Source organism: Sapajus apella, unplaced genomic scaffold, assembly GCF_009761245.1.
Source record: "Sapajus apella isolate SASKATOON/1434 unplaced genomic scaffold, GSC_monkey_1.0 scaffold2, whole genome shotgun sequence".
NCBI lineage: Eukaryota > Metazoa > Chordata > Mammalia > Primates > Cebidae > Sapajus > Sapajus apella.
Window position 1 is genome coordinate 23,601,625 of NW_022436942.1, and position 15,365 is coordinate 23,616,989.

Genomic DNA, 15,365 nt, shown 5'->3' on the forward strand with positions numbered 1-15,365 from the left:
ATATAGTTTGTGTGTGTGTGTGTGCGTGTGTGTGTGTGTGTAGGAGATCACTTTGACACTTGGTAGGAATCCAGTAAATGAAAACCATCATGATTACCATTGTTCCTAACCCCAATCACTATTACTGCTCTGGGTTGAGAGTTGGGGAAATCAAGTGGGCCTCAGTAGGCAGGGCTCCGTTTGCATGGCTAGCTCGCTAGGAGTAGGATTTGCAAGCTTCTGTTTTGCATAATGGCAGCTTTTTACATGCCATTTCTTTTTTTTTTTTTTTTTTTTTTTTTTGAGACGGAGTTTCGCTCTTGTTACCCAGGCTGGAGTGCAATGGCGCGATCTCGGCTCACCGCAACCTCCGCCTCCTGGGTTCAAGCAATTCTCCTGCCTCAGCCTCCCGAGTAGCTGGGACTACAGGCGTGAGCCACCATGCCCAGCTAATTTTTGTATTTTTAGTAGAGACGGGGTTTCACCATGTTGACCAGGATGGTCTCGATCTCTTGACCTCGTGATCCACCCGTCTCGGCCTCCCAGAGTGCTGGGATTACAAGCGTGAGCCACCGCGCCCGGCCTGCCATTTCTTTATTACTATCTTATAAGCTCCTCCTTATAGGCCCAGTTGCCACCTCCTTCTAGTTACCCTTGACCCTGCTGAGCTAGCGCTTTCCCCACCTGACCACCTAGCCTGGGCAGAGACCTGAGACACTGCTCCGTTCTGCGTTCTGTGAGGAGGCTATTTCATGCAGGGAAACTCAAGCTTAAACTCCCACAAGGCAAATGTATCAAAGTCAGGTGAACACAAGTTCCATGGGGGAGGGTGGGCTGAGGTGGGAGGGGGTGGGGAAAGTGTGGAGAAAGGCTTTGGGAAAGGCTGGGGGACAAGCAGGGAAGGTTGGTGAGTGTCAGACTAACATGTCTTGGAAACCTGCTGTTCTAGGCCCTGTTCTCTTACCTGATGATCATATCAGTCTTCTGAGGTAGTTGTTACTATCTGCATTTTCAGCTGGTGAAGTAACTCTTTACACCATTAGGAAGTGGCTGCGAAATTCTTTTGGTTGCACCCACTGTCCTTTGGGTTTCGGTCACACATGGCTGCGGAGCAGCAGAACGTGCATGGGCAGGCTCGGCACAGTCCCACCTGCGCGGTGTCTGGTGGGGCTCAGATGTCAGTTCTTCCCTTCACAGCTGTGTGAACATGGGCACTTTTCCATCTCTGCCCCAAGGGATCTTTATGAATTTAAATAAGGCGACGCATGCAGTGCATACACTAGGCCCATATATATCTGAGGCTCTGACCACTCAGCTGATAGAGTAGAGCCCCCTCGACCTTCTGCCTGAACCCTCCTCATGAACTTCCCAGTAGATGCACACTCTATTTTCTTTTTCTTTTCTTTTCTTTTTTTTTTTTTTTGATACTGAGTCTCCCTCTGTTGCCCATGCTGGAGTGCAGTGTTATGATCTTGGCTCACTGAAACCTCTGCCTCCCAGGTTCAAGTGATTCTCCTGCCTCAGTCTCCCAAGTAGCTGGGATTACAGGTGTGTGCCACCTCACCCAGCTAATTTTTTTTTTTTTTTTTGAGATGGAGTCTCATTCTGTTGCCCAGGCTGGTGTGCAGTGGCATGGTCTTGGCTCACTACAACCTCTGCCTCCCAGGTTCAAGTGATTCTCCTGCCTCAGCCTTCCAAGTAGCTAGGATTACAGGCGTGCACCACCACGCCTGGTTAGTTTTTTATATTTTTAGTAAAGACATGGTCTCACTAGGTTGGCCAGCCTGGTCTTGAACTCCTGACCTCAGGTGATCTGCCTGCCTCAGCCTCCTAAAGTGTTGGGTTTATAGGTGTGAGCCACTGCACCCAGCTAATTTTTTATATTTTTAGTAGAGATGGGGTTTCACCATGTTGGCCAAGTTGGTCTTGAACTCCTGAGCTCAGGCAATCTGCCTGCCTTGGCCTCCCAAAGTGCTGGAATTGCAGGCATGAGCCATCATGCCCGGCCTTTTCTTTTTTTTTTTTTTGAGCGGAGTTTTGCTCTTGTTCCCCAGGCTGGAGTGGCATGGCACGAGCTCACCTCACTGCCACCTTTACCTCCTGGGTTCAAGCAATTCTCCTGCCTCAGCACCCCAAGTAGTTGGGATTACAGGTGTGCACCACCATGCCTGGCTAATTTTGTATTTTTTTTTTTTTATATTTTAATTAGAGATGGGATTTCACCATGTTGGTCAGGCTGGTCTTGAACTCCTAACCTCAAGTGATTCACTGGCCTCAGCCTCCCAAAGTGCTGGGATTACAAGTGTGAGCCACCGTGCCTGGCCGCAGACTCTTATTTTCACAAAGTTCTAACTTTTGGGAAGTCCTTGCTTACAAGAGCAGAAGTCTCTCTAGGGGAATCCTTCCTACCGGTGCTGGTTGTATCCCTTGGGCAACACAGATACATGTCCCCTCTTCCTCCTGGCAGTCCTCAGCTTCCACGCACATTGGGATCCTCTTCTCCAGGGCTCGCACTGCCAGCTCCTGCACTGTGTCTTGCTGGAATGTGGTGCCCATTCTCCTCTCTATCCCAGGCACCTCCTTGCATAGGTCAGTCCTAAGAGTCAGACAAGAGCCAGACCCAGCTCCAGCATGGTCTGCATGTGAGAAGCCAGGTTTGCCCACACTTGCTTCTGCTGCGGAGGATGGCGGTGGGTTTTGAGGCAGCCTCACTGTGCCGTTACTGGAGTGTAGGGGTGTGTGTGTGATGAACGAAGCTAAGGAGGCAAGTGTAAACTGCATATTCAGGGGAGGGTCAACACATTTACGCCGAAGCATCTGCTTTGGGCTAGTGCCCTGCCAGACAGAGGTTGGCACTGAGATAAGAACCAGGCACAGACACTGGAGAAACCTGCTCTGTCTCCAAGGAGCTGTGTCTGAAACTGACTGGATGACACATTGCTAGGCCCAGTGGCTCATGGTAAGTGCATGGACCAGTCTAGCTGGAATAGAAGATGTCAGGGTCCAGCAGGAAGTGCAGAGTCACCTTAGACTCAAGCCCATGCAGTCAACTGCCACATCCTGTTGGTTCCAGCTTGAGTCCGTCCCTATCTTCCAGCCTACTGCTGCTGCCACACCGCAGGCCTCCCAACCCGCTTTCTACAATAGCCCCCCTTCTAGTCTCCTGCTCCCAGTTTCTGCCCCTACCATCCACCCTAAACACCCCAGCCAACTTCATTTTCCTGAAGCACTGCTGTAAGCTCATCCTCCTGCTCCTCCCTTCCTGCGGCCTACAAAAGCAGCTCTGTCTGGCCTCTGAAACCCCCAGTCCCACCCTCCTCCCCACCACCTAACCTTTATACTCTTCCGTAGAAATTCTGTTCCTGTCCAATGACTCATCAAATTTCCAGATCTTTCCATCCATGTCTTACATTTCTAAGCTCAGCTTGCTAAGGGCCCCCTCCTTCCTCTGAAGTCCTATAGCATACGTCTGAATCCTTTATTGGTCTGAAATTCATATTCTGTTGAGAAGGTACGGAAGGTAGACTTTGGCCATGTAGTATTTGTATTTATACAAGGGCTTGGTGTGTACACTGATATCTTTATAACCGGCCTCCCTGCTTCCACGTCTTTATTAGTGTACATTTTGCTTAGTGCATGTAGGTGAACATCTGTTGTTTCTGCCTGTCCAGCATTTCTTTTTTTTTTTGAGATGGAGTCTCACTCTGTTGCCTAGGCTGGGCTGGAGTGCAGTGGTATGATCTCAGCTCATTGCAGCCTCTGCCTCCTGGGTTCAAGCGATTCTCCTGCCTCAGCCTCCCAAGTAGCTGGGACTACAGGCACGCACCACCATGTCCAGCTGATTTTTTTGTGTCTTTAGTAGAGATGGGGTTTTATCATGTTGGCCAGGCTGGTCTCAACCTCCTGACCTCAGGTGATCCTCCCGCCTTGGCCTCCCTAAGTGCTGGGATTACAGGTGTGAGCCACTGCGGCCAGTGCGGTCCAGCATTTCTTCCTGGTCTTTTGGTGAATTGCGTTTTCTTTTGCCCCCTTTCTAAATAGGTTGGGTGAGGCTGAGCACCCCTCTGCAGGGGCTTGGTGCATGATCTAGTCCACATGATAGTATTCTATTCCCCTGGCCACAGGGATTGGTTCAGAGATGAGCGTGTGACCTACATCAGCCTAGTGAGAGTTAGCCCTGGAACTTCAGCAGAAGTATCGGGAAAGAGGTGCTCCCTTAGTGGTCGCCCTTCCTGCAGCAGGGAGATGGCCTGCTGGAGGACGAAGGTGACATGGAGGAAAACACCCAAGAGATGGGAGAAAGACTCTTGGTCCCGATGATATCTCTGAGCCCCTTATCTGGCTAGGCTGAAAGCCAAATGCACCCTTGAACTTCTCAGTTATGAGCACAAATAAATGATCTTTTTATGCTTAAGTCTGTTTGAGTTGAGTTTCAGTCACTTGCAATCAAGAATGTGTACATGGGCTGGGAGACGGGGCTCATGCCTGTAACTTTGGGCGTTATAGCCTTTAGGGAGGCCAAGGTGGGAGGATCACTTGAGGTGAGGATTTTTTTTTTTTTTTTTTTTTTTTGAGACAGTCTTGCTCTGTTGCCCAGGCTGGAGTAAAATGACGCAATCTCAGCCCACTGCAACCTCTGCCTCCCAGGTTCAAGTGATTCCCCCACCTCAGCCTCCCAAGTAGCTGGATTACAGGTGCCCACCACCATGCCCAGCTAAGTTTTGTATTTTTTGTAGAGATGGGGTTTCACCATGTTGACCAGGCTGGTCTTGAACTCCTGACTTCAGGTGATTAGCTTCTCTCAGACGCCTTAAGTGCTGGGATTACAGGCGTGAGCCACTGCACTCAGCTTGAGGCCAAGATTTTGAGACCAGCCTGGGCAACATAGTGAGACCTCCGTCTGTATAAAAAAAAAAAACAAATAAACGTGTAACCATGTGTTTGGGTTTGGATGTGTGTTTATATGGCTGTGTGTGCATAGGTATGTGTGTATGTGTGTGATGGGCGTAGGAAGGTGGTGTACACATGGCTCGGATGGGTGGTACACACACGCTTGTGCCTGAGACGGGGATGTGAGGTGGTAGTGCACATTGGTGTGCATCAGGCCATGCAAGTGAGAGGGCAGGTGGGGCTCGCATGAACCTGAAAGAATGTCAGGGACGAGAGGGCAAGAGGGTGTGTGTGCTAGAGGCTGAGGTTGTATGCCCACAGGGTGAGGCTGGGCCTATGAGGGTCTGTTTGTGCTGGGAGATAACCCGTCTCACACGTGTGCTTTGTGTTTATATGGATACATGCCTACAAAGACACCTGTTCAAAAACACCTGCTTATCATCATGCACCTCTGCCCTCCTGAAAACTCCCTCCTGCCAAATTTCTCAGAGTCCTTGTAAGTTACATAGAATTATAAAATGTTTGTCAATGGTGGTGGTGAATGAGGAATACCAGATTTGGGTTAGGGCCACCCTGCAATATCAGAGAAGGAAACTGACAGGTGTGTTGGGGCACGGCCAGATTTCACCAAGGCTGGAGTCATTGCAGGTGGGGATGGAGTGGGCAGGGCTGGCCTTGGGACGGCTCACTTTTGAGGAGACATGCCCTCTGAGGTTGCTCTCCATGGGCTGTGGCTCCTTTTATGGTGGGTGATTAACCTCAGCTGAGCCTCCTCTGATAGCTGGGTATCTATCTATTGCAGCTTCTAGCTTTGATGGGTGCCCTTGATCCTGAGCCTCATTACCAGGCAGGCAGGCCGTTAGCTATCCGTTGGGTTCCTATTCCTTCCTGCTCCTCCCTTAGCTCCTCATTTCACGAAACCAGGTTGCTTTCTGCAAGTGAGTGCGTCCCAACCAGACTGCCTGATCATGCTGGCTGGGCTAAATGGCTGTGACTGTGAAACACATTGGGCCATCAGCTGAGTGTCCACAGCGCCTGGCCTGCCGCACACAAATTATTATTTTATGGAGTCCCTGACCATGGGGAAGGCTGGGAATGGCCTGAACTGTGGCTGCATCTCTGTGTGAGACGGGATGAGACATGGAGGCCAGGGGACCGCAGAGGACCACCCCCTGCCCACGTCTTTTCACCAATGCTCTGTGCTACTTTCTTTTCTGTACCAGGCATGGAAGTGTCACCACTTTCTCTTCTGTACCATGGGATCCATGGTCCCGGGGATCAGGAAAGCAAGAAAGGGGCCAGGGCTGGGGTGGGAACCTATGCTAGGACATGCCAGCATGGCTTCTACTGGGATGCTTTGGCAAGTTCTGGGTTATCAGGTTATTCAACAGTTCTGTTCAACCCCAAGAGTTATGGGTTTTTAAAGGGATGACTGAAGGGGGTTTTCTAGACCACAAAGGGCTCCCTTTGTAAAGGGGATTTTTCTGAGAGGCTGGGGCTGGGAGGAGTGGGCTGCAAAATGGAGACTCAGAAATTTTCATCAGAGACAAGACTGATTTCAAGCAATGTTGCAGTAAGGAAGCTCCCCTCTGCTGCCTTCCCCACTGCAGGGGTCCTCCTGCCTACTTGGGGAACCCTTGGGACCAATGCTGTGACTCTGCTCCTGTATCCCTCGAAATGTGCCCATCCTCAGTCCCTTTCCCTCTAACCCTGCCCCCTGTTAGGTGCCTGGTTGCTGCTCTGAGGACAGTCTCTTGGCTGTTAAACTGCCAGACCTCTTTTTAAAAAACAAATATTTTTCTTTTATTGCCTTTTTTTTTTTTTTTTTTTGAGGCAGTGTCTCACTCTGTCACCCAGACTGGAGTGCAATGGCGCGATCCAGCTCACTGCAATCTCCGCCTCCCGGGTTCAAGCAGTTTTCTCACCTCAGCCTCCTGAGTAGCTGGGACTACAGGCATATGCCAGCATACTTGGCTAATTTTTTTTGGTAGCGATGGGGTTGCACCATGTTGGCCAGGCTGGTCTCAAACTCCTGATCTCAAGTGATCCACCTGCCTCAGCCTCCCAAAGTTCTGGAATTACAGGCATCAGCCACCACATCCGGCCCATACTGCCTTACTTGTTCTCCGTCTTACACTGGAAGTGTGGGATGGTGGTTAAGAGCATGGAAAAAGAGTCACACTGCTGCGTGATCTTTGGTATGTTTCTTAACCTCTCTGTGCCTCATTTGGTAAAAATAGAGATTATGGCACCTACTTTATAGTGTTCTTATGAAGATTAAATAAATTAATATTTGTAAGGCTTTTTTTTTTTTTGCACCATAAGTGTTATTGTTACAGTATTGGAATAAGTGACTGTATGTCTGTCTGTCTCCCCCTGATGTACAGTAGAGGCCATTAGGGACCCGATTCCCTCAGTGTCTTCTCAGCACGTGCCCAGTTTATAGTCAGCCATCAGTATGCTGATTTAATGATAGACTACTGATGGCCACTTTTCTTTTTTTTGAGACGGATCTCGCTCTGTCACCCAGGCTGGAGTGCAAAGGTGCAATCTTGGCTCACTGCAACCTCTACCTCCTCGGTTCATATGATTCTCCTGCCTCAGTCTCCCGAGTAGCTGAGATTACAGGTGCCCACCACCACGCCTGGCTAATTTTTGCATTTTTAGTAGACATGGGGTCTCACCATGTTGGCCAGGCTGGTCTCGAACTCCTGACTTTAGGTGATCCGCCCGCCTTAGCTTCCAAAAGTGCTGGGATTACAGGCATGGTGGCTACCACATCTGGCCTGATGGTCACTTTTCAACAGGGACTTTAGCCAGGTGTGGTGGCTCATGCCTGTAATCCCAGGACTTTGGGTGGCCAAGGCAGGTGGATCACCTGAGGCAGGGAGTTCAAGACCAGCCTGTCCAACATGGAGAAACCCTGTCTCTACTAAAAACACAAAAAATTAGCCAGGCATGGTGGCGCATGCCTGTAATCCCAGCTACCTGGGAGGCTGAGGTAGAAGAATCGCTTGAACCTGGGAGGCGGAGTTTGCAGTGAGCTGAGATCGTGCCGTTGCACTCCAGCCTGGGCAATAAGAGCAAAACTCTGTCTCAAAACAAACAAAAGAACAAACAAACAAAACCAAAAACCAAACCAAAACAAAAAAACCAGGGACTTTCAAGAAATACCTTACCTTGGCCAAAGGAGGCTCCTACCTCCTTTGGTTTGAGAGGACCCAAATAGCTCATCTCCCGAAATTTTTTAGGCTAGTGTCTGATAAGCAAATATGTGGATAAATGAATGGGTGAGTAAAACAGGAAGGAATAAAGGCCTCTAGTCCCTGCCGCCCACTCCCACCTTGGTCCTCAGGTTGCCCAGCAGCAAAATCAGAACAGCAGGCCTCTGGATAGCAGCTCCAGTGTATGCAGCTCAGGCCAAGGGGAAACCTCAGAGCTGGGGTGGGGTGGGCGGGATGCCTATAGCTGAGCCGCAGGTCCCTCCTGTTGGTTCCTCTCCTGCACTCCTGTTCGGTTGCCTGAACACCATGAGGGCTTCCCCTATCTCAATGTCAGCTTCTGAAGTTTCCTTGAAATCCCTGAAATCCTCTCAATAGTTTCCACTTCCTATCAGTCAGGTCCCCGGCACTGCTGTCCTCACTGTCAGGAGTGGGACCCATTTATGCCCGTCCTCTCTCGGTCTCTGTCTCTGTGGCCCTGGCCAGCGGTGGTGGAGTGTCAGGTTCTGGGGACCGAACCACTCTGTTTTCCCTCCTGAGGGACAGAGTATATCACCCTTTCTAAGCAGGAACGCTGCAGTGCTCTGGATTGAGCTCTGGCCTGTTTCCTCTGGGGAGAGGAGGGGAGTGTGTTCATCAGTCTTGGTGGTGGGACCAGAGCTAAAGCGTGGTTGCTGACTTTGGTGGCACCGAGGAAGCTTTGAAATGCAGACGGGGTGCAGCCTGAGCATGTGCACTTTTACAGTCTCCCACAGGCAATCTTGATGTGATGGGGAACCAGAGTTAAGGGGAAGGACTCTGTGGACTGAGCCATGGCTGAGACCTTCTGCCTAGGCTTCACGTTCACCCAGTGGAATGATGTTCTTGGTTTGGTGTCAGTGGAGAGGAGGGTGAGAGGATACTGAAAGTCTGAGAGATAGGCTGGGTGCGGTGGCTCACGCCTGTAACCCTAGAACTTTGGGAGACTGAGGCAGAAGGATTGCTTGCATCCAGGAGTTCACGATAGGCTGGGCAACATAGTGAGATTCTGTTTCAAAAAAAAGAAAAAAAAAAAAAGACTGGGCCCAGTGGTTCATGCCTGTAATCCCAGCAGCACTTTGGGAGACCAAGGCAGGTGAATCACAAGGTCAGGAGTTCGAGAGCAACCTGACCAATATGATGAAACCCTGTCTCTATTAAAAATAAAAATATGGGCCGGGCGCGGTGGCTCACGCCTATAATCCCAGCACTTTGGGAGGCCGAGGCGGGTGGATCATGAGGTCAAGAGATCGAGACCATCCTGGTCAACATGGTGAAACTCCATCTCTACTAAAAATACAAAAATTAGCTGGGCATGGTGGCGCACGCCTGTAGTCCCAGCTACTCGGGAGGCTGAAGCAGGAGAATTGCTTGAACCCGGGAGGCGGAGGTTGCGGTGAGCCGAGATCGTGCCATTGCACTCCAGCCTGGGTAACGAGAGCGAAACTCCATCTTAGAAAAAAAAAAAAAAGAATAAAAATAAAAATAAATTAGCTGGGCATGGTGGCGGGTGCCTGTAGTCCGAGCTACTTGGGATGCTGAAGTAGGAGAATCGCTTGAACCTGGGAAGTGAAGGTTGTAGTAAGCCAAGATTGCACAACTGCACTCCAGCCTGGGCAACAGAGCCAGATTCCATCTTAAAAAAACAAAAAGTGCGGGAGACCTCATCATCTCCAGGCTGTTGGGCTGTGTCTCCTCCCTCTAAAACAAGGCTTACCTTGCTGTCCTCCCTCACTCTTGTTCTAATAATTTTTAATTACATCTCTCTCTCTCTCTCTTTTTTTTTTTGAGATAGAGTCTCCCTCTGTTCATCAGGCTAGAGTGCAGACGCGATCTCGGCTCACTGCAACCTCTACCTCCTGGGTTCAAGTGATTCTCCTGACTCAGCCTCCTGAATAGCTGGGACTACAGGCGCCTGCCACCACCCTCAGCTAATTTTTGTATTTTTAGTAGAGGTGGGGTTTCACCATGTTGGCCAGGATGATCTTGATCTCTTGGCCTTGTGATCCACCTGCCTCAGCCTCACGAAGTGCTGGAATTACAGGTGTGAGCTACTGCGCCTGGCTCCCCAATTTTTCATTTTTTTGAGACAGAGTTTCACTCTTGTTGCCTAGGCTGGAGTGCAATGCTGCAATCTTGGCTCATTGCAACCTCTGCCTCCTGGGTTCAAGCAATTCGCCTGCCTCAGCCTCCCAAATAGCTGGGATTACAGGCACGCGCCACCACCCTAGCTAATTTTGTATTTTTAGTAGCAATGGGGTTTCTCCATGGTGGTCAAGATGGTCTCGAACTACTGACCTCAAGTGATCCACCCACCTCAGCCTCCCAAGGTGCTGGGATTACAGGCATGAGCCACCTCGCCCAGCTCTAATTATATCTCTTAACCACAACCAAAATTTCAAGCCAGAGAACAGTCACAGATTCTCATCTTCAGTGTGCAAAGCTCTATGGTGGTGGTGGTAGATGTGGATCAAAGACTTTCAGAGTTGGCAGGACTTGGACATTGTAATTCAAACCCTAGCAGATGTGAAAGCCCCCTCCCACCGAGCCAATGGTGAGCAAACTTCCCTCTCAATATCTTCAGGGACAGGAGCTTGCTCCCTCTCCAGGAAGTCCATTTCTATCCTGGCTGGCTTTAATCATCAGACCCACCACTGATCAAGAGCAAAAAACTCACCACTGGCTAAGCTTTAACTATAAACAATTTTGGCCTTGAGGCACACAACGAAAAATTAGTAATTGAATTGACTCTATTATTCATGATGCTGCTTCCTGACGGGTGTACCCACCACCTGTGGCTTCCTAGTTAAACAAATTGTTCTGCTGTCACAAAGCTAAATGTAGCTATTTCTAGGCCAACAATAACATTTTGTTTTTTTTGGAGATGAAGTATCGCTCTTGTTGCCCAGGCTGGAGTGCAGTGGCACGATCTCGGCTCACCACAACTTCTGCCTCCCAGGTTCAAGCAATTCTCCTGTCTTAGCCTCCCGAGTAGCTGAGACTACAGGGGTGTACCACCATGCCCGGTTAATTCTTGTATTTTTAGTAGAGACAGGGTTTCACCATGTTGACCAGGATGGTCTTAATCTCTTGACCTCATGATCTGCCCTCCTCAGCCTCCCAAAATGCTAGGATTACAGGCTTCAGCCACTGTCCCAGGCCCCAACAATAACATTTTTAAATGCCCCATCCTTTAAAGGGATTTCAGGTACTTTTGGGGCACTGCCCTAACCCAGAGGCAGGAGGCGTCTTTACCTGGAGCATCTTAACAAACTCTCCTTCTTTCTCCTGACTCCTTATGCTGGACACAAAGTCCCGCTTTTTATATGTAGCTCATTTATGCTTTTGTGGTTTCCTTTTGTTACAGCTTTGTTGAGCTGTAATTCACATACCATATACTTCAACAATCTGAAGCCTGCAGTTCCAGTTGCCTGAACACCATGAGGGCTTCCTCCACTTCAATGTCAGCTTCTGAAGTTTCCTTGAAATCCTCTCCATAATTTCCACTTCCCATCACTCAGGTGCCTGGCACTGCTGTCCTATGTTTTTAGTGTGTTTACAGACTTGTGCAGCTTCCCTGTCATCGAATTTGTTTGTTTGCTTATTTATTAATTTTTGAGACAGTCTCACTCTGTCTCCCAGGCAGGCTAGAGCGCAGTGATGCAATCTTGGCTCACTGTAGCCTCAACTTTCCTGGTTCAGGTGATCCTCACAACTCAGCCTCCAGAGCAGCTAGGACTATAGGCATGTGCCACCATGGCCAGCTAATTTTTGTATTTTTTGTAGAGACAAGGGTCTCATTATATTGCCCAGGCTGATCTCAAACTCCTGGACTCAAGTAATCCTCCTGCCTCGGTCTCCCAAAGTGCTGGAATTATAGGTAGAGCCATTGTGCCTGGCCACCACCATCAAATTTAGAAGCTTTTCATTACCCTAATAAGAAACCTTTGCTCTTTAGCATTCGCCTCCGTTCCTCCCCACCCTAGGCAACCGTGAATCTACTTCCTATCTCCATGCTTTGCCTATTGTGCACATGTCATACAAATGGAATCATAGGGTAGCTGGTCTTCTATGGCTGTCTCCCTTCACTGAGCATACTTTTTTTTTTCAGACGGCGTCTCACTCTGCCACCAGGCTGGAGTGCAGTGGCACAATCTTGGCTCATTGCAACCTCCGACTCCCTGGTTCAAGCGATTCTCCTGCCTCTGCCTCCCGAGTAGCTGGGATTACAGGCACGTGCCACCACGCCCAGCCAATTTTTGTATTTTTAGTAGAGACAGGGTTTCACCATGTTGGCCACGATGGTCTCGATCTCCTGACCTCGTGATCCACTTGCCTTGGCCTCCCAAAGTGCTGTGATTATAGGCGTGAGCCACCACGCCCAGCCGAACGTATGGTTTTCAAGGCTCATCTGCATCCGACATACATCGGTAGTTCATTCCTTTTAATTAAAACATTAGATTGCTTGGATATGCCATGTTAAAAAAATCCATTGATCATTTGGTGGACATTTGTTTTATTCCCAGTCTTTGGCTATTATGAACAATGCTGCTGTGAATGAGATCATCAGTCCCTATCACTAGGCAAAACTTGTTTGGACCATCTCTCCCCACAATTATAAGTGATGATAACAGCTACCTGCCCATCCCACTGGCCCCCAGACTTAAGCCACTGCTCAGAGTCTCAGGGCCTCCTGTGAATTATCCTGCGCGATTAGGAGTAGCGGGCTTGGCCCCCACTCCTGGCCCACAGGGAGAGAGTGTCTCCTCCTTCCCTGGTTCACTCTCCAGGAAAGGCGGTTTGAGGCAGAGTCGTCTGGGTAGGGCAGTCACCACAAACTCTTTGTTCCCTTTTTTTGGTCAGGCAGCTGTGTGTAGACCACAATGCCTTATAAGGAGCTGCACCTTTGGGCCCGCCCCAGTCTGGTTTTCTCTTCCCTTATCCCTTGGCCCTAGTCCCAGGGGCCTTCCCCTTCTGCCTTTACCCCCGAAGTCCCAGGCAGGGGCCATCAGAGAGGCTAACTCTGGCCTCTTCTCTTGCGCTGAGGGTGGGCCTGGGGCATCTGGGGGAGGGTTTGGCTGGGGTCTCTGGGCAACAGAGAGCTGACAAATGAGACACAAACACTTCTGGCCTTGGACTGTTCTGAGCTGCCCCAGAAAAAAGGGGCTTCCCCTGGCTGGGTAAGGTCTGGGTCAGCCCTCCAGTCTGGATACTGCAGGGTCCCTGGCAACCCCCTTTGTCCTCACCTTAAACAAGAGACACTCCTAGAACCAGGGAACCATAAAGATGGGGTGGAGGGGACTGAAATTTCAGGAAGGGCTTTGGGGTGCTGTTTTTTCACTCCTTGTGCTGCCTAAATCAGGACCTGAGTGCTCCCTGCTCCCTCTAACAGCAGCGTGGGGGAGGGAAGATAGGGAGAGCGCCTGTCCTCCCTTTCCAGGGCTGCCATACCCGTCTGACCAGCCCCTCCCTCCCTCCTTCTGCCTTCTCTGTCCCAGGTTTGGCACTGGGCCCAGTGCTCCTCCCTATGGTCTTCTGGAAAAGGTTTCTCAGCTCTTTTGGGTGCAGGTGTTTGTTGGGGAGGGGGTAGCATGTATTCAAATCACTCTTTAGAGAATTAGGCATTGTTTAAAGGAGCTGGGAGAAGGCCTGGTGTAAATAGGTGCTAACTGGATTTCCCTTGCTCCATTCAGCACAGCAGGATGCCAGGGCCAGGGGTGCAGGGAAGTGGGGGAGGAAAGCAAAGAGGGGAGGAGATGAGGGAGGGGGGAGGGAGGGGAGAAAGGGTAGAGGAGGGGAGGGGAGGGGAGAGGGGGGAAGGGAGGAGAGAGGAGATGGGGGAGGAGAGGGGAGGGAGGTAGAAAACAGTGGAAGGAGGAAGGAGTCACTCACTGTGCCCACTCTGGGGAATCTCTGCATTTGTCTTCTGGAAGGGACTTCAATGTGATGTGCGTGCGCAGGTGTGTGTGTGTGTGTGTGTGTGTGTGTGTGTGCGCGCGCAGGTGTGCATGCATGCATGCATTGTGAAGGGAGCTTGTCTGTGTGTTTTTAGGTTTATGTCTGCCCTCCAAAGAGGGGGCTTCTGGGTTTCTCTGTACTTCTGAGTAGGGGTCCTATGTGCCTGTCTGTGAGCCCGGGTGTCTCTCCCAGAGAAGGATGGGGAGGAATCTGTACATCTGTCCTCCCAGCAGGTGGTCACCCCCTTCCCCGAGTCAGGGGTGTGTGTCACCTGTCCCTCTCCCCAAGGGGATCTGGGTGTCATCTGTTGGTCCTTCCAGTTCATTTTCATCCAGTCCCCACATCACACCCTGCAGTATCTTCCAGAGAACCCAGCCCAGCCATCAGGTAATTGCAGGTGGAATCTCTGCCTTGGGGACCTAAACCTCCTGCCTTCCACCCACGCCCGCCCCACCCAGGCCTGGGGTGGCTTGCTCGGCTCCCCATTCTTCAACCTCCCACAGGTGCATGCTGTGTCTCAACCTGCCTTCCTGACTCACTTTGCTAACAGGATCAGGGAGACAGGTGCAGAGACTCTTCCTCCATTTCCTCTGGCCCGTCGGAGCTGGGAAAAGCAGGAGGGTCCAGGTAGCACCACCACCTGGTTTCAGTTTGAGGCCACTTGTCTTCAATGTGACATTCCTCGCCAAGCCCTGTAACACTCCCTATTGATGACTCCCACAGGTACAGAGAAAGTTAAAAACAGGAAACAGAACGGTAGGATGCATAGGGAGGGACAGAAGCCAGAGACCTGCTAAAGACTTTTTTTTTTTTTCTTTTTGAAGCATGGAAAACACATCTTATATGCCACTCAGGCCATAAATAAAATTTTAACTTCAAAAAAAAAAAGGGAGGAATCTGTGCATCTGTCCACCCAGTAGGTGGTCTCACCCCCTTCCCTGGGGTGACCAGTGCCACTCCACTCCACTGTACCCCCTGCCGTCCTATCTCACTTCCCATGATTCACTCACTGGGAGCTACGGGAATGACTCCCACAAAGAGCCGTAAGAACTGTGAAGTCCCGGCCCCTGCCTTCCATGCCTTCTAGCCCTGTTCGTCATTCTCCAGGCCCTTCAGCAAGGCTTACAGTGTTAACCTGGCCCAGGGGATCCTAGGACCTTGGGAGGAAAGGAAGGCTCTGGGTTCTGTTCTGGAAAAGTGCTGTGTTGGATTTCTCTCTTTTTTCTTTTTTTTCATTGAGATGGAGTCTCACTCTGTCCCCCAGGCTAGAGTGCAGTGGAGAAATCTCAGCTCACTGCA